Source organism: Benincasa hispida, chromosome 4 (genome assembly GCF_027475165.1).
Source record: "Benincasa hispida cultivar pf3 chromosome 4, pf3_genome.v1.1, whole genome shotgun sequence".
NCBI classification, from domain to species: domain Eukaryota; kingdom Viridiplantae; phylum Streptophyta; class Magnoliopsida; order Cucurbitales; family Cucurbitaceae; genus Benincasa; species Benincasa hispida.
Window position 1 is genome coordinate 16,437,992 of NC_143481.1, and position 27,435 is coordinate 16,465,426.

The window sequence follows — 27,435 nt, forward strand, 5'->3', positions numbered from 1 at the left end:
TACCTCTCAGTCATATTCCCACTGCTTTGTCTGTTAGTTAAGAGTAGGAGTAGTTTATAGCTTACAACCCCTATCATTCTTTTATTCATCCGCCGCAAACACATCACCGCATACATTTAGCTACAAGTTCCTGAGTTCGACCTCGAATCACCCGAGAAACTTACGTTCGCGTTATACTTGGCGAGAGCGCAAGAAAACTTGTGACAGGAACGCATGGTCATTGCATAAGAGATCAACGTATACATTTCATTCCAATGCATGACCTCCGACGCATGATTATAAACGCATAACCTAAGACATGCACCACATATTGCGTTCATCTAATTTTACGTCATCAAGTTTTTGCCACCGTTGTCGGGGACTTAGCAGCTAATAGTTTGTTCAGTTTTGTGTTTCTGTAGATAACCTTTTTACCTTGGAGTATTGTAGCTTGTGCGACCAAGGTGCAAACAGTATTGAAGTGTAGGCAATGCGCTGAAAACCAGTATTGACCCTTAGGTAGAAGGGCAATCAGTCGCATGAACTAAAGATAGTTCTAAGCACGTGGTGGCCAACATGCACCCAACAATTGTCGGAAGTTCCATTGGTCAGAGCGAGCCCCTTGACCTAAGTAGTTGAGAGAAATCTCCTGCATGGGAGACTCCTTGCGGTGACAACACTCCAATTTCTCCAGAGATGTCTTCTACTCTATCTTTACCTTGCTTTTCTAGTTTAGTTTATTTTTCTTGTTATTTTGGATATGCGGCTGCTTCCTTGGTTGTGGTGTGTTTGCTCGTTGTAGGTGCGGCAATAATTCTCCTCGGTGCGTAAGAATCCTCCCCATCATTAAACGCATGGCTTCGATCGCATGAATTCTAAGGCATGGTCGCAAGCGTTATTTTACTTAAGGTTCTTTTCTTGTTATCTTTTATACATTATCCTTTTGAAATTCTCCTTGTCAGATTTCACTCCTTTGCGATGCATCTATGATGGTACGTATAATTCACTACATCCGCTAACTAGGCATCGCAAGGCTCTCCTTACTTTTAATAGCTTCTTCAAAATTTGACAATCTAAGTTTTATAATGTGCAAAACTTTGCTCAAACATTTGTTACCGCATTCGTGTTGATTTTGTCTTTAGCTTTTCGGCAAGAATGCTGCCAACCTCTAAGTTTGGGGGTGGCAGCGATCCTGGAGAATTGCGTTCATTACATTACGATTATTTATCAAAAAAAAAAAAAAATTAGAATAACAACTCCACTGTCAACGCAATGGGGAAACCCATGTTGATAAGAGTTAAGTTGTGAAAGGCACTTACCTATAGTTGGATGTCTGCATGACACACGTGGGGGCAAGCCAAAACAAAAGTAAGTCACCAGGATCAATGCATAAGCGCAACTCCTTTGTCTGGCGCAAGCCAATTAAGCAAGATAAGAGTTGAGTTGAATATGGCATGCAACTGAAGTTGGTTGTTTGCATGACACACGTGGGGGCAAGCCAAAACGAAGAGTGTAACTAGATTCAACGCCGCATTCGAATAAGAAATCGCAAAGCTTTGAATTGTTTTGAATGAACGCATTCTCAAAAGCTGAACGCAAAGTTGCGGGGAATGAATAAAAAGTTTTTGAGCAAAGGCTTGCCAGATTTAAACTTAGAAAAGAACTTTTTGAAGAAGCAGTCGAAGTGGAGGAGAGCGTTGCGGCCATGGTCAGAGGTATGAGTAAATTATATTCTGAGAGGCTGGTCATCGCAAAGGAAAGCCAAAAGGTGAGTTAAGAATCTCTTGAGTATAATGCATGCTTGAAGACAAGCATGATTCTATGTTTGGGGGTGTGATGACAGGCAAAAATACACGCCATTATAGGCCTTTTATTTATAATTATGAGGGTTGTTAAGAGAAATATGCAGCGAATATATTAGGAATTCATGAAAAAATGAGTTTGCGTCAATCGACATTAAGAATCTCGACTAACCCACTATTATGCGTTCAATTGTCTATCTTTGTAGCTAACGCAGGAAGCGAACGCATACGCGGAAGCCAGGCTATCGAAAAGACAACCACATGCGGGGAATCTCTCCATCGCAAAGGCGAACGCATACGTTCGACGCATGGGTGTTGCAGCCATCAGTCGCATGCGTCCATCGCATAGAAGTTGTGGTCGTCAAGCGAATGCAGTCATCGAAGAGAACTTGCAGCCATCAAGTGAATGCGGTCATCACAAGGAGATTGCGGCTACATAATGATGATACCATAATAGAAGGGCGACCACAAGTTTGATGGAATGCAACATGAATGCATACCTCAGGAGAATCAAAAGATGATGTTGACATTTCACCTACCACGCCGTTAGCAATAGAGCTTCAGAAAAGGACCATCGCGCCGCGAGTGTCAGATTCAGAGCAGGTCCATTAATGCTGTCAATGATCAAGCTCTATAAATAGAAGTCGTTGAGCAGAATTTCAATTTATCCAAGGTTTTTCGCCTGAGGCTCCCTACTTTATGGCGGATCCTTGTGATCTAGACGAAAGTGTGAGAAGAAAGCTTGAGAGTTTTTCATCTTCTTCATCCATTCCAAGTGACGACCGGAGCCTTCGCTGGAGTCAAAGCTCGAGAGAGTCTGCTCCACCGCCCTTCCATGGCACCACCGGTAGCCTTGACACACATCTGCTAGAAGCGAGACATTGCTTCCAGCTAGCCTTTCCATTTCTCTTCTTTCCTTATATTGTATTGTATTACATTTTGGCTTAAGGAATTAATACATTTTGTGATCAATGCATTTCTATATTTTCTTTAATTCCAACTCCATCTTCATTTACTTAGTATTCTTAACTTTCATTGCATCATTGAGTAAGATTGTTAGAGTATCGCATACTTAATCATGCGGCATAGGAATATGAAGTATGTAGCAAACCACCGGGAGGTGTGCGTTGCGTGAGTGTTGTGAGAAAACCTTATTTTTTTAGTGTGAAGTTGTAGCAATGCTTGTCTATAAGCGGACGCAATGCTTGTCTATAAGTAGAATCAACAACAACTAACTGCCTAGGAGAGTAAGTGGTTGGTCGCAGTAAGCAATGTAAACAAGTGATCACTAGGAATAGGAATAACCTTACGTCAGCTAGGTTTATGCGATTACCTTGTCTTATGAGCGCTTCATTCATCATTTAGGAATACTTTGGAGAGTAGTCTAAAAACCAGATCTAAGACTCGAGAGAGCAGATCGAATCGCATAAGCAAGAATGGGGAACTTAGAGATAAGCTTCGTTCGCTATTACACAGTGTATGCACCCTACGGATAGGATATTGCATGCGTCCAGAAGTAGAATACGATGGTATGTGGTCATCACGCTTATGTGTGAGAGCACGTGAGCGGGTTAAGGAGGCTTAGAAATAGGCTTCTCGACACTACCACATATACGTTACATGCATACTAGAATTAGGCACAAATGTGTGTAGCATGATCGCATAGCTTGCATTGGCTGGGGTTGCCCTTGCGGTCAAGCTTAGTGTTGCAGCGAAGACATCCTCACATTTTATCTATTTTTCCATGCATTTTACTACGCGTCAACAGTTTTCGTGTCTTTACCTCTCAGTCATATTCCCACTGCTTTGTTTGTTAGTTAGGAGTAGGAGTAGTTTATAGCTTACAACCCCCATCATTCTTTTATTCATCCGCTGCAAACACATCACCGCATACATTTAGCTACAAGTTCCTGAGTTCGACCTCGAATCACTCGAGAAACTTTTATTCGCGTTATACTTGACGAGATCGTAAGAAAACTTGTGACAGGAACACATGGTCATTGCATAAGAGATCAACACATACATTTCATTCCAACGCATGACCTCCGACGCATGAGTATAAACACATAACTTAAGACATGCATCGCATATTGCGTTCACCTAATTTTACGTCATCAAGTTTTTGGCGTCGTTGCCGGGGACTTGGCAGCCAAAAACTTTACCTAAAACTTGGAGACAAAAAAGATATCTTTTACTCAAACTTATTTTATTTGATAGGCTACACAATATTAAAAGAAAAAGAAAATTAAACGATATTTTTTTAATGAGAAGACAACAAATAATTGAGATACTTTTAAAGAATTTCCATACTAAAATTTTGTTCCTTTATTATATTATATGCCAATCTGTGTCAGCTTTCTTTCCTTTTTAAGAAACTGTATCAGTTTATTTGTCCCTATTTTATAATTGATTTCAATTTAGAGGGCTTTTTAAATATAAAAAAATGGCAAAACTATTTACAAGATATAGCAAAATTTTACATATTTGGTAATACATAACTATAATCTATGTAAAAGGTCCAAAATATCCTTTAAATTCTCGCTAAAACCTTGACTGACATGCGCCATGTATTCTCTTTTCTAGTAGTCTATTTAGATTGATGGCGATAGTAGTCCATTGTTTATTTAGTGTGCCCTTTTTTAATAGTCTATTTGTAACGATCTGACTCTTTAAGACACACTAGCAGGACGCTACCACATGCATGCATAATTTCAAAGTAGAATCCTTTAACAAGAATAACCAAAACAAAATGATTTTTTTAAAAAATAATTTTTACGAACCAGCAGTTCAAAACTCAAAACCTCTGCTCGGGTACCCCTACTACAAAAAAGTTAAAACATAAATTTTCTGAAAAACTGAAATAAAAAGAAAAAAATTCTAAAAGTTTCAAGAGGAATTTTGACAAAATAGATTGGCTTTAAAACATGAAAATTATGTGAAAGCTACTTCTGGTCCTATGGCACTATCACATATTCTTCTTGTCATGCGTCTAGATTGGCTTTAAAACATGAAAATTATGTGAAAGCTACTTCTGGTCCTATGACACTATCACATATTCTTCTTATCATGCATCGGTGCTTTCTTTCTCTTACCTGAAAAAAATAACATAAGAAAATGGTGAGTATAAAAATACCTAGTAAGTAACCTCACTACCAGGGTCATACTATGCATACATATCTACAAATGCATGCATACTGGTGGGTGATAACGGGCAGAAATGCACATTATCATAGTGCTAAGTTCTTAAACAATGTTGGATTGCGCTGATAAAACATGTTAAATTGCGTCCATCAAGCATAAATTTCATAATATTGTAGTTGCATGCGTTTATTGCATAGGAACAGTTGATTTTAGTGGTTTTATGCAGAATATGCATTGAATATGCGTTGATGCAACGCAAGAATTGCGATCATAGGAAATCATTGGTCGAGTGCAACTTCACCGCAAGGCTTTACGATGATTGTGTTCGCAAACATTCGCCCGAGAAGGCAGCGCAACATGGTGGGCGCAACTGGGTGAAAGGCTAATTAATCGCGATGGGACAGAAAACTGATGGTAGTCAAATCCGAATTAAGTTGACAGCCGATAACGATCACAAGTACATTTAGCTTTTCAATGATAAATATTCGGTGCATCAGTCAGGAATTAAAGTCGTCCCATCTGTACAATCATGAGAGAGAAGTCAGCGTTCACCTTGGATGTTCTATAAATACCAGAGGCTCCTTCAGAAAAGGGGTTCACCATTCTTTAATTCAAAGTTTCATACGTTCTTATTCATAGTTTTCTTTCATTTTAAGGCGGACGCGAGAGAGGAGGTTGTGCTGATAGATCATTTCGGTAAGCTTAGGAGAGCGTCGGAAGCTTCAAGGACAGAGAGAGGGTCGACGTCTGCGGAAGCGGGAACATCTTTAGAACCAAATAGAGATTACAGTGTAAAAGCCTCGGTCAGCAAGGAATTACTACCAGGCTCTCTACCTTTAACTTCCATTGTTATTTTGTACTCCACTCATTTATTGAAATGGAATCTACTTCTCTATATCTATTCACTCTTTGTTATTTATGCATGAGTAGCTAAATCAGTTGAATGGGTTGAGAAGCATTTGGCTAGCACAACTAGGGAATCTTCATTCTATGCGATTATCTTGTATTATGTATGCTTCATTCGTCCATTAGAGATACTCGAGAGGGTAGTCTAAGGACAGGATCTAGGCTTGGGAAGGTCAGGTTAGAATCTAGGCTCGGGAGAGTCAGATTAAAACGCATAATCAAGAGATAGGAGCTTAGGAATAAACACTATTTGTTATCAACGCATCACATGCATCCTAGAGTTAGGATATGATTGTATGCGGTCACCTTGCTTTTATGAATTTTGCATCATCGCATAGGACAAGAGTAGAGACTTAGGGATAAGCTCTATGGACACTTTTGCATTCAACACATGTGTCCTAGACTTAAAAGCATTGCATTTGCATTGAAAAATGACTTGTTGTGCATGGTTGTAGCATGATCGCATAGTCTGACGCATTCCCAAGTAACGCTAGCTAAAGATCTTCTCAACCCCTTCATCTGTATACTTAGTGTATCTATCACACAACTGACTTTTCTCAAATCCGCCGCATTTGTTTATTTTTCATCAACGTTATCAACAACAAACTCCCAATTAATTGAGTTATTGGTTACCACAAAGTTTTCATAAAAATTACCAACGCAATCTATTTTCACAAGTCCCTGAGTTCGACCTTGGACTTACCAAGAAACTCAGTGGAATTTACACTTGGATTCTGCTGAGGAAACTTGAGTGCACAACGCAATTTCACCATCGCATATCATCCATAATTTCACTTCATAAAAATCGAGCATCAGTGGGACAAACATATTGTAATTCATTAAAGAAATATGAGATCATATACACTTGGAAACATGAAACACATGGATGGCCATCTAGTAAACAATTAAACCATTATAACACATATCTGGTGGCTCGAAAGCATACAAACATGGTAGGAAACCCGTCGGTCCCCGGAGCTGAACATGGTAGTGAGCCTGAAGGATCACAATGTTGAATGTGGTAGTGAACCTGAAGGATCAAGGTAACGTGGTAGGAAACCCATCGGCTTCCAGTAACATAGAAGTGAACCCGAAGGATCACAAAAACTGGCTAGTGTTAAAAGGGAAATTGTCATCACTCAACATGAATCATAAAATGTTTAGCTAGGGCCTCACATTATAATGATTAGAACATTCTCATGGTTCTGACATGCGTATAATTGAATCATTCAACATTCATCAGATTCCCGAGGTTTAATATATGCTTCTGAATTTACTTATTTCCAACCGAAACTGAGGAACCAAAATTCCTGGCACGAAGGTGTTCCGGTAGTAAAGCCACTTACCTCGGATATAAGCTCAAATTTTTATCCTAGTAAGCCAATATGTATAAACCTTCAATCAAACCTAAGACATGAGCCAAAAATCCAATTAAAATTTTAGGCCTAATCCCTTAACCAAATTTATTTTAAATAACTCCACAACTTACCCAATAACTTTTAGTTGCTGGAAAAATCCCCAACTCTGCTGGACAACCACCAAAAACTCGCAAAAACACAATCGTAATATCCAAAATTCATGGGTATCATCAAATTGGAACGAAAAATTAGTGGGCAATGAAGGTTTTCAAGAAATCTCATGTAAACTTACCAAAATAACCAAATCTGCCCCTCAAACCAAGATTCTGGCAATATCTGACAAAAATCCAGTGTCGAAGGTTGGGGCGATATCCGAGCAAAACCCACAAATGCGAATGGTTGGCTGTCGAACAACAAAATGACGATGGCATTGGAATCAGTGCACAAAAAACAAACAAACGGAGAGATCTGGCGACACGGCATTGGGCTACGACCGATAGACGGCTGGGTCGACGGCAACGAATGAGCGAACAATAGCATGAAGAATAGAGACTGATTAGGCGGTTGGTTCACGATGAAGAGGAAGATCTATATATAGAGAGAGAGGGAAGGAAGAGGAAAATGAATTTTTATATATATTTATATATAGAGAGAGAGGAAGAGGGAAGGGAATATATATATATATATATTACCCTATCTCCCATCACATCAACTTAATCACTCATATCTATATATATTTTTCTTTTTGCGAATTCCCATAAATCTCCATTATTCCTTAAAAACTTCCAAATCTCCAAATTAATTTATCAAACTTTTCTTAAATTAAATTCAAAATTCCAAATCTTTACAAATATCACTTAAATTAATTATTTTACCTCCTAAATCCAATTTTAGCCTCAATTTAACAAAATAACACCCAAATAATTCAACATAATTTAATAAAAATTACTTGAAAAAATCGAAATGTTACACTATTGCTGTCTGTCTAGACAGTCTATGTTACACTCTCTCCGAAGCTACCTTCTTAACCTAGAAGGAGATGTGAAGACAACTGATAACTTGTAGAAATACAAGTTATTGTATCATTTTTCTTAGAATAATGTGTTAGATAAGCTGAATATGCGTTGATAATACTAAGAATTCATGCTCAAAACTATATTTATGCTAAAGTACATTTAAAATCCCTCATGACTGCATATCATGAGTTAATCTGCACTGGTGTTATATTTTGCAACTGATCGCATGATTTGTCCGCACGCGCGGTGCTCTCACCTGATGAAGGAACATTTGACCGCATGCCTTAGAATCTCTGACACTATCCCAGTGGATCTTCTGCCACAACTTCAGAATGTTGACCACAATAGCAGTGCTAACATTCTCACCAACCAAGTTAGAGATGGTGACTAATCAAAGCAGAAGACCCAAAGCTGTCAGCGCACAGCTCTATAAATAGAGCCTTGACGTCCAGAGAGAGAGAATTAATCAACACATAATAGAGAGTTCGAGCGGGAGAGAGACAAATCCTTAGCCAAAAATCTTTAAACCCGAGTAAGAGCACATTTGAAAGCATCTCGGAGTATTCTCCCACATTCAAAAGACCCTCTAATTGACCACTGGAAAAACTCACCAGAGCAAGTGCTTAAGAGAGCCTTCTCCATATCATACTACCATCAGCCTCACCAGTACCATCAGATTGAAGCAAGAGATTGCTGATAACTGTACATCACTTCTTACTTTTTGCTTTTCCTTATTGTATTGGATTTTGTGATTATTACATTAATTCATTTTGTATGACATTTCTACTTCTATATATTATCATGACTACTTTCATCAACTCATCTATCTTTACCATTTCTTTTTCCTTTCCATTGTTAACTAAATTCCCTGGGTTAAGGGGTAGCTTAATACCATGAGTTAAGTCTAAGTTTTGAGGGTTAATCCGATTTTCTTAGTGTATGACTATGTAAACTATTGCTTATGATCACTCATAGAGTCAAGTAGCTATAACCAATTGCTCTAGAGGGTAAGTAATTGTGGAACTCACTAAGTAAAATAAGAAGTGTTTCTAGAAATAGAAATAACCTTATGCTTAATGCAACATCATTCATGTGTCATAGAGATATGAAAAATGTGGCTGGCCACCGAGAGGTGTGTGATGGATGGATGTTAGAGCACCTGGATTACCCTTGATGTTAGATTTAGGAACTTGGAATTGACTTCCCCTCACCCTGCTTTCTCCATTCATTTTTCACTACAAGTTAAAGTTGATGCTTTCTAAGAATTCTTAGGATCATTCTTAAGTTGCTCATTGCTTGCTTAGTTAATTTCATCACATAGGTTCATGATCGCATGTCTTTAATTTATTTTCCTCCATTGTAATTTGGTTGGCCTTCGCCGTAAACACATTAGCCATACAAATATTTTAGTAAACAAGTCCATATGCTGAATCTCAATTCATACTGAGAAACTTATATCCTGTTTATACTTGGACTTGATATAAAAAAAAAGTTGTGACAATCACATAGCTGAACGCATAACATAGCTACAATTCGATGATAATTTTGATCAGCGCAACATCATTCTCCACACAATCGAGCATAACAACCAGTTTTTGACGTCGTTCCAAGGGACTCAACAACTAATTATTTTTTGTTGTGTATTTTTGTAGGCACCCCTTCGATCTTAGGCATATTAATAGCTAAAGCGACCAAGCTACAAAAGGTATATGAGTGAGGGTACTGCACCTAAATTCGATATTGACTCAGAGATCGAACGGACATTCCATCGTAGAGCCAGAAATAACAGAAACTGAAAAAGAAACAAGCACAAGAATATGGCCAACAATAAAAACAATGACCTTGCTTGGGGGAATGGTTTACATGGATAGGGGCAGCAGAACCATATCCTGCTGGCTAATGACCGCAATATGCCAATGTGAAATTATGCAGTGCTAAACTTGTATAATTTCTTTCCGGGCATCATGAGGCCAATGATTGACGAGAACACTCAATTCAAGATGAAACCAATAATGTTGCAAAGGGGCTCCTGGAGAAGATCCTCACGCCCATCTAACCAACTTTGTGGAGATGTGCAACACATTTACTATTCCTGTCGTGATGCCAGAAGGGACCAGGCTTTCTCTTTTTCCCTACACTCTCAAAGAAAAAACCAAGTAATTGGCCCATTCCTTAGAGCCAAATGAAATTGTTTCATGGAACCAGCTTGTCAAGAGATTTATGTAGAAATTCTTTCCACCTACCGTCAATGCAAAGAGGTAGCGGGACATTGTTACCTTTCAATAGAAATATTCTGAGACCTTGAGTGATGCATGGGCCAGATTTAAGTGCCTAGTTTGTAATTGCCCACATAACGGCATGCCTAACTGCATCCAAATGAAACTTTTCTATAGCGGACTAAACCAAGCTTCACAATCAGCAGCCGACGCATTAGCTGTGGGTGGGCTCATGGACAAGACATATACAGAAGCCAATGCAATTCTGGATAGGATCTCAAGGAACACCGATGATTGGTAGATGATCAATATGGCAACAGGATTTGTGATAAATGCAAGATGAATGGTGCGTTGGTTGAGTCGAATGCGGTGAGCACATTGGCTACCTAGATGGCTCAAGTCACTTCCCTCTCGAAGTCGATGGCTATTAACCAATGTGTGTTGAGAGCAAACTCTGCTTAACTTAATGCATTGAATCAGGTCGCTGTTGTAAGTTGCGTGCAGTGCAAGGAGCCTCACTCTTATGATGTATGCCCGCATGTTGACTAAAGGATTTGATTATCTTTATTTATTAATTATTATGCACTGTGATGATAGATGTTATGCTACAAGCTCATGTTGCCATAAACTTGTGAGGATAAAAATGAAATGTTATCTATCTATTGCGTTGATGAATGAATGAATGAATGATGCTCTATATGCGCTCAAGTGCTTTGCGATAAAGATAATTTATGTGATACTACGTTCTAAATGTATTCGTTGATAGTGATATGCTCGTAGTATGCGATGAAGTAGTGCGTGTCACAAGTTTCCTTGCGCTGAAACCAAGTATAATTCCAACGCAAGTTTCTCAGAATGATTCGAGGTTGAACGCGGGGATTGTTGTCGTTAAATGCATTACTAATGTGATACATGCGACCGTTTATAATAATGAATAAAGAATTTTGGTTTGTACAGAAATATAAATTGCGCTGAAAGTAAAAATGCGTGGATAAAGTAAATTCCTAAACTACTATGATACAAGGGTCGAGGACTGACTGTGAAGTTGTACAAAAGAATTTATGAATGTGATGGCAAGTCTTATGAATGAGGTAGAAAGAGAATGAGTAAAAAGTAAAAACATAGCAAGTTCATCAATCGCGTTAAGGACACAACTAAGGTTTCACTTTCCCTCTGCGTACACTTTTCAGTGATCGGCCGTGTTCCCATACGTCTATGGTGAAACAGAGATGAACGTGATGAACGTAAGGTTGTTTCCATCTCTAGAAATACTTCTCGCTTTAGTTAACGCATTCTTCCAACCTTCTCTTGATAGGCGGAATAACATCTTCACTTCTGCTCTCACAGGTGAAGATGTCGTCGAGCATGCTTTAGCTAAACTTAATTGATTCCTTGACACAAATTGACTTACTCGCTTAATTCTCGCTGTTTACCTCGGGGATTAAGAACACATCATGGAGAAAATGGATGATAAATGTATGGAAAAAGACAGAGAGATGATAATGATGACGATGATAACATTTAATTCTAAAATTAAGCGTTTGATACATGTTTGTGAATGAGGGAATAAAGAAGATGAACACAGAAGATGAATTAAAGAATAGAAACAAATACGGAAAGAGTGTCAATGTCGTGACACAAATCCCGATCGGAGACTTGTGCTTGCCGACGTATGGATGTGGTGGAGAGGAAAGCTTCCCTCTTAGGCTTGCTTTCCCGGTAGAATTGATCTTTTGCATAGAGCTTCAGCTTCGGGAATCGAAAGAATTCCTTGCTCGGAGACTCACCTTTCAGCCTTGTCTTGTAGTTCTCCTAGATTTACTCTGTAAAGTATCTTCAGACCCGCCTCTCCTCCTCAGTATATCTTTCAGCGAATTTGAGGAAGATATTTATAGATAAGACCTTGGTTCTTTGAATTTGTGGTCCCCACTTTATAATTATGGTAATTCCTGCCATGGCGTAATGGAAAATTCCTCTCTGCTCCACGATCAATCTGTCAGAATTGCACAACAAAAAGCTATACATTTTTCAGAATCGTCCGCGAATGCGTTGCTCTTCACATCTTCGATCGATCGCCGTATGCGATGTTGTTTTTGATTACCGCATGCGGTTGAAATGCGTTGATCGCTAAAGCTCATGATCGATCGTCACATGCGCCTTCATTGCGTTGATCATCTCTCTGTTCTTGATCGATTGGCGCATGCGATGTAGATGCATTGTACATTTTGTCTTTAAGCCATTAACACCTGCGGTAACCTATTTCATACAAAACAGATACTGAAACATTCTATTTCGCCATCGCAATGGTGTTAGTGGATGCGTTTACGACATTTCATAATTTTCGTATTTCTCAGCCAATTCTTATACTATCGATGCAACTTTCCTCTCTTTTTGCCGCAATATCTAAATACAACAGCATAAATAACTTGTATTTCTACAAGTTATCACCGCACAACCCTCAAGTCATTTGTTCAATTCACAACAACCCATTTAGTAAGATGTACAATCCGGGTTGAAGAAATCACCATAATTTCTCTTGGGGAGGAAATTAGCAACTACTTGAGCAACAAAAATGCACCTTTGCAACGACTGCATCAAGGAAACCTCCCAATATTCCATCGGCATAGTTAAGGCCATCAACCTATCGAAAACCGCCCATAACATGTGTTAAGTTTCAGGGCATCCTCATCCTTAGAGTTTCTTTTGAAAGAATATCTTAAAAAAAATGATGCGTTGATCTAGAACCAAGCGTCTGCAATCCAAAATTTAGAAGTTCAGGTAGGACAGATTGCCAGTGAATTGAAAAATAGACCGTCAGACACACTACCAAGTAACATCGAAGCCCCTAGCAGTAATGGCAAAGAGCAGTGTTAAGCAATGACATTGCAAATTGGAAGGACACTGGCTAACTCGACAACAAACTCTCGAGACTTCGAAAAATTGACATCTCCTGCTTCAGCAATACCAGAAATTTTGACTTCTATAGTCTCAATCAATTCCAAAAATTCTGAACCAACTGACATTCTTTCCAGTGATACTACGCATGCTTCCAACAGAACACCAGCAACACCTAATTTTGCAGACAACTGACATTCTTTCCAGAATCCTCACCGCATGATCCTATTACAGAAAGGGAGAAAAACAAAGGAAGTGGAGTCTTGCCTGCATCGCCATTATTCCCAACAGGCTGAGAAAGAAAGATGATAGCCATCCTTTCAAGAGATTTCTAGATGTTCTTAAGCAGCTTCATATCAACATTCCCCTTATGGAAACTCTTGAACAGATGCCCAACTATGTAAAATTCCTGAAAGATATATGTCAAAAAATTGAAGGTTGGGTGAATTTGAGATAGTTGCGTTGAATCAATAGTGCAACACACTATTTAAGAACATCATCCCTGCAAATGTGTGATCTCCATGCAAGCATCAACTTGATGTCACTATCGATATTCAAAAATCTAGGAATCGATGAGGCCAGCCCACCATTGTAATCGATGATCCATAAAGCATCCAAAGGGGAAGATTAAGGATGTGCTTGTTAAAGTTGACAAGTTCATCTTCCTGTAGACTTCCTTCTTCTGAATTACGAGGCTAACACAAACATCCCAATCATCCTAGGATGTCCATTCTTAGCAGCAGGGCATGCGCTGATTGATCCGCTAGGAGGAGAGTCAACCATTCACATTAATGATCAACAAGTAAAATTCAATGTGTTCAATGCATTTAAATTTCTAGATGAGTTAGAAACTTGCCAGCGTATAGATGCTGTGGGGATGAGTTGCTGGGAAATGCATAAGAAGAAATGAAAAAAGAAGAAGATTTGGGATGGAAGAGGTTGTCCATGCCGTAACTACGTCTAACCTGAGCTTTGAACCCCTAAACTTGGGTAAACATGAAGTAGCAAGAATTAAGTCGTCACTAAAAAAAGACTCCTATACTTGAGCTCAAGGCCTTACTTGCACACCTCACATGTGTCTATCTTGGGGATAATGGCACTTTGCCATCATTATCTCCTTTTCATTGAGTGTTGATGATGAGGTATCCATGTTGTAGGTCCTAAAGAAATATGCTAAGGTCATGGGATGGACATTGGCAGACATTCGGGGGATCAATCCCTCGTATTGCATGCACAAGATCAAGCTTGAATAGGAAAAGAAGGCTCAGTTGAGAGGAAACACAGAAAAAACCCAACCATACGAGAAATGGTGAAAAAAGAGATAATTAAATGGCTCGATGCAGGAGTCATTTATCCTATCTTCGGCAGTAGCAGGGTGAGCCTAGTTCAATGTGTGCCCAAGAAAGGAGGAATGACAGTAACTGCTAATAGCAAGAACGAGTTGATCCCTACCAGAACTGTCACTAGCTGGCGGATCTGCATGGATTACCTGAAACTAAACCAAGCAACCAAAAAGGATCATTTTCCTCTACCATTCATCGATCAAGTGCTAGATAGATTAACCAGAAATGAATTTCTTTTGCTTCATGGATGGGTACAATCAAATAGCCATAGCACTTGAAGACTAAGAAAATACCACCTTCACTTGTCCCTTTGGCACATTTGCCTTTTGGTGCATGCCCTTCAGGCTCTGCAATGCGTCGGGGACATTTCAGTGTTGTATAATGGCAATATTCTCTGGATTCCTAGAACAATCGGTGGAAGTCTTTATGGATGACTTCTTTGTGTTTGGTAATTTATATAGTGTTTGCCTCACTTACTTGGGAAATGTGCTGAAAAAGTGTGAAGAAACCAACTTGGTCCTCAACGGGAGAAGTGCCACTTCATGGTTATTGAGGGCATTGTTGGGATTGGTGTTCTAAATCTCTTGTAATCTCGTAGTTTTGTAAATTTTGAATAATCATATTTTTGTTAATAAAATAAGTGTTGTTTTATAAGCATATACTCAATCCAATAAACTAAGATCCGAGGTTATTTCATGTAATTTAAACAAGTATGTAGAGACATACAAGTGGATCTTGTTTAAATAATAACCTAAACGGTCTACAGTAGATGGATAAGGTTGGGTACCTTATCTTGGTGACACTATAGATACAGCCCACTTTGTAGGTGTTACAAGCATTGTAAAGTGTTACAAATGATCTAATCTTGATCATTCATATGGAAACATGTGAGCGGGAGTATCCTATACAAAGAGTTTGTATAAGACCGGACCACGAAATGATTAGTCTCTTTATATAACGCCGTTAATAATAGGGACTTACATTTCACTAGGATGACCATAGGTGACATGACCTGAATCCTGAGTGAGTTGTGAACTCCTACTCATGAAGGCAGTCCTTTGATTTGTATGGGTGAGAGTGGCTAGATTGCCAACTCAACAAGCCTACCATTTTGGGGATTCGTCTGACTACTCGATTAACAATTTAACATGTTAGATCCAACTCAACATCTTCTCTTTTGAGATAGACATTAAGTAAAGTACATTCAATTAGTGATCAGTTAATCAAAAGCATTAAGAACAAACATGCTAAAATAATTATGCATAAATTCAATCCAAGAAATAACCAAATCAGTTTTCACAATCCATAAAACTAGATCAACACCCTAGAAACACAAAATAGTCACTCATGGTTACAACACAAACATAGACCTTTCATCATTGAATCTGGAATCGCAACCCAACAATCTTTTCAAATCTTCGATCCTTTGAAGCTTCGAGTGCCACCTCTATCCAAAATTACATTCCTCAAAGAAGCCTCACCAAAATATTTCTTTACGCTCTCAAAATAGTCCTAAAAGTGCCTCCCCGAATCAAATCGGTTAAAAACTGCTTATATAGACAGCACTCGTAGCATTGCAACGCTCCAATGTAGCGTTGCAACGATGACGGTAATTTCAGCATTACTAACCGTACCGTCACAATGCTACCTTGTTTCCATGAGCTCTCTGCCTTGCAGCATCACGAAGCAGTGTTGCAATGCTTGTTCAACGCTGCCCTATCTTCGATTTTCTAATTTTCTTTCCTTTTTCTCCATTGATCAATGCCCTAGGTCAAAACTTTGACCTTCTTTGGGGTATTTTGGTCATTAATCTTCCAAAATTGCTTGTTCTTATCCAATTGCTCGATTTCCTACAATCAAACAATAAAAGCATTAAAGATCTCAAATTAAGCATAAAACTAACTAAATTCTAAGCCCAAAAAACGCACTTTTTGGATGTGTTTCAGATCCCCCAGCCGTTCCAGCCGAGTATACTACCATGGCCGCAGTAATAGGTGAAGCTATTAAAACAACCTTATTGGGACAAATAAGAGATATAGTGGCACTAGAGATATCCCAACAGGCCCAGACACAGTAGATACCACTCCCACAGGTTTAGACGCTGTAAGGGCAGACTCATAACCAAATACGAAACCAAAATATGTTAGATTTTTCAATGAAGGCCAGACATTTTCGGATATCAGGAAGTATAACCCTCCTATGTTCAACGGGCAACTAAAAGACCTAACTAAGGTGAAATTTTGGTTGTCCACTATGGAGAAAATTTTTTGTTATATGAAGTGCCTTATGGAGGGATCGACTCTCGAGCGGAAGCGTGTAAACGTATTACATCTCGAAAAATGATTTTTGAAGAAACAAAAATAGTTTCTAAAAATAACATATGAAGGATAAACATATGAAATAACATTCTTACCTTTGAAGATTTTGGAGCTCCATGAAAAATCTTCTCGATCTTGGCACGAACGTCTTCCAAATCAAACTTGAACAAGACCATAAGAATCACATTGTTATTCTCAAGGATTCTAATAGAAGGATAAGTGGTATCCAACTAATTGGAAGAGGAAGAGATAGAGAGATTTCTCTTAGAGAGTAAAGAGAGGATTTATGTTTTGGTTGCTAGGGTAAATTCACCAAATGAAATTCTTGCCCTAAAAGGGCGATAAAGAAGAACTTATATGGAGAAGGGTTAACCTCTTCTCTAAGTCTTTTCCAATTTACCCTTATACTCAGTTAATTAAATAAAGTTTATTTAATTAATTAGCACATTAATTAAATAATCATCTATATATTAAATCCAATTTAACATATATATTTAATTAACATAAATAAATATTGTATGTTTATGTGCATCACCTCTCTATTAATTTAATGAATTAATTCTTTATGAATCTAATTCACTTGAATTAAATGTTTGAATCCCATTCAGACATTTTTCTCCAACTTAATTTATATTATAGATCACATTCATAATCAATTACATATTAATCACGCTAATATAAAATTTCCTCAAATTGATTTGAACAATTCAAATCATTCCTCTTTAATACCCTTTAGTGACCTAACAAGGGGACGTGGTGGACCTGCAGATTAGATGTTTTAACGATATAAGATTAATTGGCTGAACTCATTAACAAAATTAATCAATATTCATTAACTGTGGGTACACTCCACTAAAGACCCATAGTTACACCCTTCTCACTGCAGATATATTTCTTTGTCCATGGATACAAACCAATAACAACAAGTTAGTACTTCACGAATGTCCATGATACCAATTGGGTCAAATTACTATTTTATCTTTGGGTACTTCTGTATTCTTAAGTATCAGTGCTCCTCTAATGAATAACCTATTTATAGTCCAACCAATAAATAGAAACCCCTCTCAGGCCAATGAGAGGGTAGGGCTCTTTATTCAAGTCTTGGACCACTTAAGGGAACACTCATCTACTTACCCTGAAGCCAGGAAGAAATGAATTCTATCTTGCATTATTATGTTCCCAGCTCCTCACTTGGTCTTGTCCCCAAAATAGTAGGCTTATTAAGTTAGAAAATTGGTCACTCTCATTCATACAAATCAAAGGACAGTTCCTCATAAACAAGGGTTCATAATACACTCATGATTAAGACTAAGTTGTCTAGGTCATCCAATTGAAATAGGAACCAAACTAGTTAACGGCGTTACATCTAGTGGTTACTATTTCACATTCGATCTTATGAAAACTCATTGCATAAGATATCCCCCGCTCGCGTGTCACCTACATGAACGCATTGGATCATTGTGCTTGTATCAAATACAAAGTGGGTCGTATCCATAGTGTCATCAGGATAAGGTACCCAACCTTATCCCTATACTATGGACCCTTTAGGTTTTTTTTCTTAAACATCGGTTCATATATGTCTCCACATATGGTTCAAGACTCATAAGGCAGCCTTGGATATTAGTTTAAAGGATTTGGACAAAATAGAATACATCACAATCAATAACATTTATTGAATTAACATCGACAACTCTTTATTTGTGATGGTCAATAGATAAAAATTATTACCTACGAGCTTTAGGGCATAAAACCCAACAGACTCCCATTTGAACTAAAACTCTAATTAGTGAGTTGTACATAATATCAAAAACCAAAACAGTGAGAATATGGTAAATAAATACAATAAACTAGGGCATCGATATACCCATTACACATCTCTCACTTGCCCTAGATTATACAATATACATGTCTCATAGATCTAGATTTTCTAGATAACCCTCGAACATTTTAGCCGAGAAAGCTTTCATAAATAGATCAACAATGTTATGCTCCAAGGCGATCTTTATGACAATCACATCTCCTCATTTCACAATCTCCCGTATCAGGTAATACTTTCTCTTAATATGCATTCCTTGTTTGTGATTGCGAGGTTCTTTAGAGTTGGCTACTTCCCCACTGTTGTCACGGTATAAGGTGATGGGTAAGTCCATATTTGGAACCACTTCCAAATCACTTAGGAACTTCCTAAGCCAAATTGCTTCCTTTGCTGCTTCACACGCAGCTACATATTCAAGCTCTATAGTGGAATCTGTAGTGTATCCTTGCTTGATACTCCACCATACTACAGCTCTCCCGTTCAAGGTAAACATTGATCTTGATGTGAATTTCGTAGACTCCTTGTCAGTTTGGAAATTAGAGTCGGTATATTCCGTAAGGATCAAATCCTGAGCTCCATACACCAGCTTGTAGCCCATCATTCTCCTAAGATACTTGAGGATATTCTTAACCGCAGTCCAATGGTCTAACCCTAGATTGGATTGATACCTACTGAAAATTCCCACTGCATAAAAAATGTCTGGCCTAGTGTAGAGCGTAGCATACGTTAAGCTACCACAATCGAGGCATAGGGAATACGTATCATATCCTCAACTTCTTGAGGTGTCTTAGGACACTATTCCTTAGACAAGTGAACCCCGTGCCTGAAAGATAATAAACCCTTCTTAGAGTTCTACATCGAATATCAAGTTAACATTTTGTCAATATAATTTGCTTGAGACAAAATCAACGTTCTGTTCTTGTGATCTCTAATGATTTGGATCCCAAGTACATATTGCACTTCTCCCAAATCTTTCATTTAGAATTTTTCTGTCAGCCATTCTTTAATCTCAGTAAGGTACCCTAGATAAATCCCAATGAGTAGGATATCGTCCACATAAAGTACTAAGAAAGCTACTTTATCATCGATGATTTTCTTGTAGATACAAGGTTCATCGACGTTTTGATCAAAACCAAAAGATTTGATCGTTGTATCAAATCTAATGTTCCAAGATTTAGACGTCTGCTTCAAACCATAAATGGATCGATTCAGCTTGTAAACTTTTTGCTCCTAACTTTGGGCCATGAATCCTTCGAGATGAGACATAAAGATGTTCTCCTTAAGATTTCCATTCAGAAAAGCAGTCTTGGCATCCATTTACCAATCACATAGTCATAATATGTGGCTATGAACAAGAGAATTCTTATAGACTTAAGCATGGCAGTAGGGGAAAAAGTTTCCGCATAGTCAACATCTTCCCTCTTGGTATAACCCATTACTACAAGTCTAGCTTTGAAGGTCTGTACCTTTCCAGCTACATCTTTCTTTCTTTTATAGATTCATTTACACCCTATGGGTTTAACCTCTTCAGATAGATCTACAAGCTCCCATACTGAATTGGAATACATAGACTCCATTTCAAGGTCCATGGCTTTGACCCATTGGTCCTTTCTACGTCATTCATTGCCTATTTATAGGATAGTGGATCCCCAATGCCATCATCTGGTATGACAACCTGAGTTTCAGTTAAACCCAAGTAACAGTCAGGTTGTATCACAACCCTCCCACTACATTGAGTCACTATCAACGATTGAGAAAGACAAAACTAACCTAAAGTGTCGGCTTCTTCATTAACTCTTGATGAAGGACCAACTGCATCAATAACCCTTGTTGATTCTCTAGTAGCTTCACTTAATACTATTATACTAAATGGTTTATGATCTCCCATGAGGTTTTACTCTAAAAATGCAGTGTTTGTCAACACAAACACCTTTTTCTCTTGAGGATTATAAAACTAACCACCTTTGTTTCCTTAAGGCAACCAACAAATTGACATAACCTTAAACAAGGTTCCAACTTCTTAGGATTTTTCACTAACACATGTGCAGGACAACCCCAAATTCTAACTTAATGTAAACCCTATTTATGCCTCCTCCATAACTCGAAAGGTATTTTAGAAACACTCTTCGAAGGAACATTATTCAAGATGTGAATTGCAGTCTCTACTGCATACCCCCAAAATGAGTTAGGCAATTGAGCATAGCTCATCATAAAACGAACCATATCTAATAAGGTTCTATTTCTCCTCTCTCATACACCGTTCTGCTGAGGTATACTAGGTGCTGAAAGTTGAGATTAAACTCCATGTTATATCATATAGTCCTAGAATTCTAAATCCATGTCCTCTTCACCTCGATCAGATCAAAGTTTTTTAATTGTTTTACCTAATAGGTTTTTAACTTCAACCTTATACTCTTTGAACTTTTCAAATGCTTCATACTTATATTCCATTAGGTATAAATAACCATATCTTGAATAATCATCTATGAAAGAAATGAAGTATTTGTACTGATGGAGTTGATATTCAACAAACAGAAGCAATTAAGGATCTAAGCATTCTAACTACATCAATTTTAGTTAATTAGCATGCATGTTCATAGTTGTAGCATATAAGGGTTTCAAGTGAATACCTTTGATGATTCTCCCAAATTGACTGGATTTACCTCGAGTTTCTTCTTCAATCACTGTAATAGACCACCATAAGTATCTTCTCTACTAATCTCAGGCCTTAGATTGAAGTGTGATCTTCAAATTGAGGGGAATTTGAAGTGGTTTTGAGAGTTAAGGTTGAGAGGAAAAACTTATTTTTCTTTTTTCTGATTTTTCATATTGCATCCTCATTCAATCTGATCTCAAACTTCAATATATAGAAGAAGATCATGTAGCTGAGATTAAATATGTATTCCATTCAACTTTGTGGCTTGAGGTGTTATTCAAAATGGAATAAGTGGGATTATCCCACTTTCATTAATTTTCAATTTTTTCAATTCAAAAAATAAATTAATTGAAATATGTAAAACTTATTTAGAATTGAATTTCAAATTCAAATTAAACAAATATCATAAATAAATAAAGTAATTAATCCAATTTTATAATTTTGATTTATAAGAAATCAAAATTTAATAATTACAAATTGGAAAATTAATCTAATTTAATTAATTTAATTTAATATCAAATATTAAATTATATAACACCTCATTAAGTATTAAATCATATTTAAATATTGTCAATCCTCTAAAACTGTAACGTTTAATTCGATAATTAAACATCAATTATATCAGCTATAATAATCCAAACACTAAACTGAGTTTGAACATTTCAAATTCTCTCAACACATTATTCTAAGGTTTAGTCCTTTTACGAGCTTGTAGAGGAACCTAATGGACCTACAGATCATGAGCTCCAATGATTTGAGCTTAATCGGCTAAACTCTTTAAACCGAGTTAATCAATATTTGTTAACTATCGAGACATACCACTATAACTCAGTAGTTGCACTCTTCTCACTGTAGATATATTTTTGTCCACTTGATTTAACCATAATTAGTAAATCAATCCTTAACAGATCGTTCGTATTTATAGCTAGGTCAAAATTACCATTTTACCCCTGTAATACATCTTGCTCCTTAAATCTTTTTAAATCTCCATTTTACCCTGTTTTACAACTAGGTCAAAATTACTGAACCACTCGCGAATCGCATCAATTTTTTTGTCTCGGAGCATTGCAACGTTACGGAAAAAATCTATGTCCATCACTTTGCAGCGTTGCAACGCTACTATACAGTCACCTACTGTACAGTCGTGAACTCCATAATTTTTTTCTCCAATTTGGGCCTAGTTTTCCACAGAACGTCACCAAAAAACTCACGAACGACACGACAATTAATTTACAGACTCGATTGCAAATTAGTGCCCAAAAAAATGGGCCTTTACAATGCAAATTTGTAAATTAAAGCAGTAAATTCTACATAGTCCAATCCTGAAACAACCATAATTGCAAAACTCATAACCATTCATTAACATGAAGCAGTACAGTAATGCAACCCACCATTAAAACAAATTTTAATTTTAAAAATATTAAAATTGGGACCAAACCTGGCTCTAATACCAATTGAAGAACTGTGAGGTCTGATAAAGAAGCACATATCATGTCCAAATTTTATTATCGCAAAGAATTAAAATTGCAGAGATCATTATACATATCAACAAATTTTACAACATGCTTTACAAACTAAATAGAGAAGGGAGCTAGGGTTAGAAGATAAGTTACCCTTGAAGCCAAAAAGTCTTCACAAATTCCTTCTCCCACCAATCACGAACTCTTCAATTCTCCTCGAACCAAAAACAGCAAAGATGGCCACCATCAATAGGTAATCCTCTATATTCTCCTTAGGGTAGGGTAAGAATAACAGAAGTGTGTGAGCTCTGTTGATTTTGGGAGAGGGAGTAAGATTTTTTAAGAGAGGAATTTTTCTGGGAGACCGTGTATTTTTCTTAGAGAGAACAGACCACAGTCACTTTGTGTAAAACGTAAAAGGAAGATGAAGATCCTCCAACCTCCCACCACCACATGTCTGATTGGAGAGAAAAAAGAAGAGGGAAGATTTTTAATAATTCCCTCCCTTTAATTTAAATTAAAACCAATTCTTAATTTAAATAAAAATATAATAGCTAAATTATTATATAACTATATGTTATATCAGAACTATATGTTATATCAAAATATAACACATAACTTATAGTTTATATTATATCAAATACAATATTACCTATAGTTTGTATTTTTTTCAATCATTTGTGGTATTTAATATAAATCACATTTATACTAAATTTAATTATATGAATCCAATCCATATAATTAGTATTTGAATCATATTCAAATATGTATTTCCTCTCATTATAAACTTTATATAATGTATCAAATACATTATATTAATGATATCATATATAATTAATTTAAATTAATTATATCATATATAATTAATTCCTTCATTTAATTTAAACCATTCAAATTAATCCACAATTAATTCTCAATAATCTCAGTTGAACTACAGATGGGACCTACTTGTAGATTGAAGCTCTAATAATACTTGAATAATTAATTAAATTACTTAACATCCATTAACTACTGGTCACTCCACTAAAGACCAACAGTTGCACTCTTTGCACTACAGATATATTTCTTTGTCCATTGGATATAACCAATCAATAGTGTGATGACCTATCACAAATTGATCGTAAGTACAGTTGGTCCAAAATTACCATTTTGCCCTTGTAGTTATATCTAACTCCTTAAGTACCATTGATCCCTTTGAACAATAAGTCACGGTCTAACTATGACCAAACCCCTTTCGAGCCAAGAGAGAGTGTGGTGCCACATTGTTCAAGCCCCAAAATCAACTCTTAAGGGAACAATTTATCTACTTACCCCGACATTAGGGAATGAGTGAATTCCATTTTGTGTAGCTATACTTCCAGCTCCCCAATCAGACGAATCCCCAAAATGATAAGCATATTGAGTCGGCAATCTGGTCACTCTCACCCATGCAAATCAAAGGACCACTTTCATAGGCAAGAGTTCACAACTAACTCAAGATTCAGGTCATGTTACTTATGGTCATCCTGGTGAAATGTAAGTCACTATTATTAACGGCGTTATGTAATGAGAGTATTCATTTTGTGATCCGGTCTTATAAAAACCCTCTTGTATAGATCACCTCCACTCACATGTCCCTACATGAATGATCAGAATCAGATCATTTGTAGAACTTTACAATAATTATAACATCTAAAAAACGGGTCGTATTCATAGTGTCACTAGGATAAGGTACCCAGTCTTATCCATCTACTACAAATCATTTAGGTTATCATTTAAACATGATCCATATATATATATATATATATATATATCTCTACATACATGTTTCAGCTATAGAAGATAACCTTAGATGTTAGTTTATTAGTTTTGTGGGTTAATGCTACTAAATGTTGAATAAAATAGCTAAGATTTTATTAAATAAATAAATTATTTATAAATTACAATTACAAACTACAGGACCCACGAGATTTAGGACATCAACCCCAACACACCTTACTTAGTCATCTAGGAATAGTTATAGTATGAATGTCCTACTAGCCCTAAGCATTCACTACATGTGACTGTTTAGCCTAATCCTAGTAATGGAGTCACTTATTGAGTATTTTATACTTGTCCTTTATGTTTACATATTTTTCAGGTAAGGACAAGAATACACGGGCAACTGACAAGAGGAATCTGTGACAGTACCAATGGAACCAAAAAAACGCTTCCGCATTGAGTTCATGTATCACTTTCATGTTTTACTATTTTTTTCTCATGAACTTTATTTTGATAGAATTAGAATGTTAGAAATTTTCTTTTTCGATTAATTTTTCTTATTTTAAATTTTATGTTTTAGGGATACCTCGAATCAAAATGTTATGAAATTATGAGCTGGAAATTTGATTGAAATCTTAACTAAATAAAACAATCCAACTTTCTTATTTTAAATGTAAATTTTTATGTACAAGTTTATGCATGCATGAAGTAGTCGTATCAGGTGTCTTAGAAAGTCGGGTTGTTACGAAATTTCTCCTTTAAGGACTGATTTTGGGTGTTGAACAATGAAGGCTCTCACCTTCTCTACCAGAGAGGGTTCTAGTTTATAGTTGGACTATAACTAATTGTTCATTAGAGGGATCGGTGGTACTTAAGAAGTTAGATGTAACTATAGGGGTAAAATGATAATTTGACCCAACTCTAGTTATGGGCAACCCGTGAATGGTCAACTTACTGTTGATTGGTTATAACCATAGACACAAAAATATATCTATGGTGTGAAGAGTGTAGTTGTGCGTCTTTAATGGAGTGACCGACAGTTAATGAATGTTGGTTAATTAATTAAAGAGTTTAATTAATTAATCTCGTATAAGTAGAGTTTCTAATTTGTAGGTCCATAAGGTCCCCTTGCTAGATCACTAAGGATAAAACAAAGGATAATTGTTTGTGGAATAATTTGAATTGTTCAAATTATTTAAAGAAAGATTTATATTAATATGATTAATATAAAGTATAGTGTATATTGATACATTATAGTTAATTATGAATATGATTCATAATTAATAAGAGAGATAAATATTTGAATAAGATTCAAATTAATATATATTGATACATTATAGTTTATGATAAATATGATTTATAATACTATATAATATATGAATATGATTCATATAAATATTATAGGTTAAAATTAATATGAATGAGATTCAAATTAAAACTATAGGTTATAAGAGAGAATTGCATTTTAATGTGATTAAAATGCATTTATATACTTAATTAACTAAGTGTTAGTTAATTAATTATATAATATTATACATTATTATAATAAAATATTAATAACTCCCCTAGGGAGTCATTGGAATGGTTTTCATCACGTGGGAGTTAATTAACTCCCTCCCCTTTCCTTACGTATTTGTTTTTTCTGTATTGAGAATATAGATGGTAAGATACACAGAACATGAAAGAAAAACCAGAAAAATTTCTCTCTCAATCTTATATTATAATATTATATATTATTATAATGTAAGATTAATAACTCCCCTAGGTAGTTATTAGAATAGTTTTCATCACATGTGAGTTAATTAACTCCCTCCCCTCTCCTTTTGTATATTCTTTTTTCTGTATTGAGAACACAGACGATAAGATGCACAGAACGTGAAAGAAAAACCATAAGGATTTCTCTCTAAATCTCTCTTAATTCTCTCTGAGTATTCCCTTTGCCAAAAGGTTTTGGAGCCCACACATCCATCTTATCTCTTGTTCGGAGAATAACAAAGGCTTCAAGTGATGTTGTCGAAGGAGACTCGTTCATTGTGCTATTTGTTCGAGGGAAGAATCTCTATACATTGAGTTCGTAGGAAGAGATCATGTCGTTCATGATTTGGAGAGGAAACAACACGAAGATGAGTCTTTAAGGGTAAGTCCCTCGAAATCATGTCGTTTATTATGGTTATTTCTCTATATTTTACGTTTTTAAAATTGAACTCCAAATGCACAATGTTCAAACGCTTCCTAGAGGAATTCAATTCCTTCAGTCTGTAGCTTTAACTCCTAAAAAAAGCAATAGAGGTAAGTTAGTAAAATAAAATAAAATTTCAAATGATGGAAAAAATAAATTTGCAAAAAAAAAAAAGGGAAAAGTTAAAGTGTGAATTTTTTTATTAAAAAAAAAAAAACATAAAGAATGGAAAAAGAAAAAAAAAGAAAGAAAAAGGAAAATTAATAAAATAAAAATAAAAATAAAAATAAAAAAGAGAGAAAGAGAGAAAAGTAGAGAATAGGGGTGTTTAAAAAACCCGATAACCCGATAACCCGATCAACCCGGACTACCCAACCCAAACTGTTAAGGTTAGGTTGGGTTAAAAATTATAAAAAAAAAAAAATGTAAATTTCGGGTCGGGTCTCGGGTCAATAATTATTAGGGTTGGGTTGACCCGACCCGACTCGAAAATATATATTGTTGGGTTTGGTATCCTAATTTTCCTAGAGTCTCGTTGTTTTTTAAAGATACACATTGTTTAATGAATAAAATAATTGTTATTTAATTCTGGCATTTACTCATATCCAAT

General features: G+C 36.4%; 1 long non-coding RNA gene across 1 annotated transcript in view; it reads left to right on the top strand.

The window, feature by feature from the left end:
- Positions 1-25,161, top strand: part of LOC120075224 (uncharacterized) — a 42,130-nt gene extending 16,969 nt beyond the window's left edge. Inside the window, exon 3 of the long non-coding RNA XR_005481233.2 lies at positions 25,026-25,161. This is a non-coding gene — a long non-coding RNA (uncharacterized LOC120075224). The remainder of the gene's footprint in view (positions 1-25,025) is intronic.
- Positions 25,162-27,435: the final 2,274 nt, after the last annotated feature.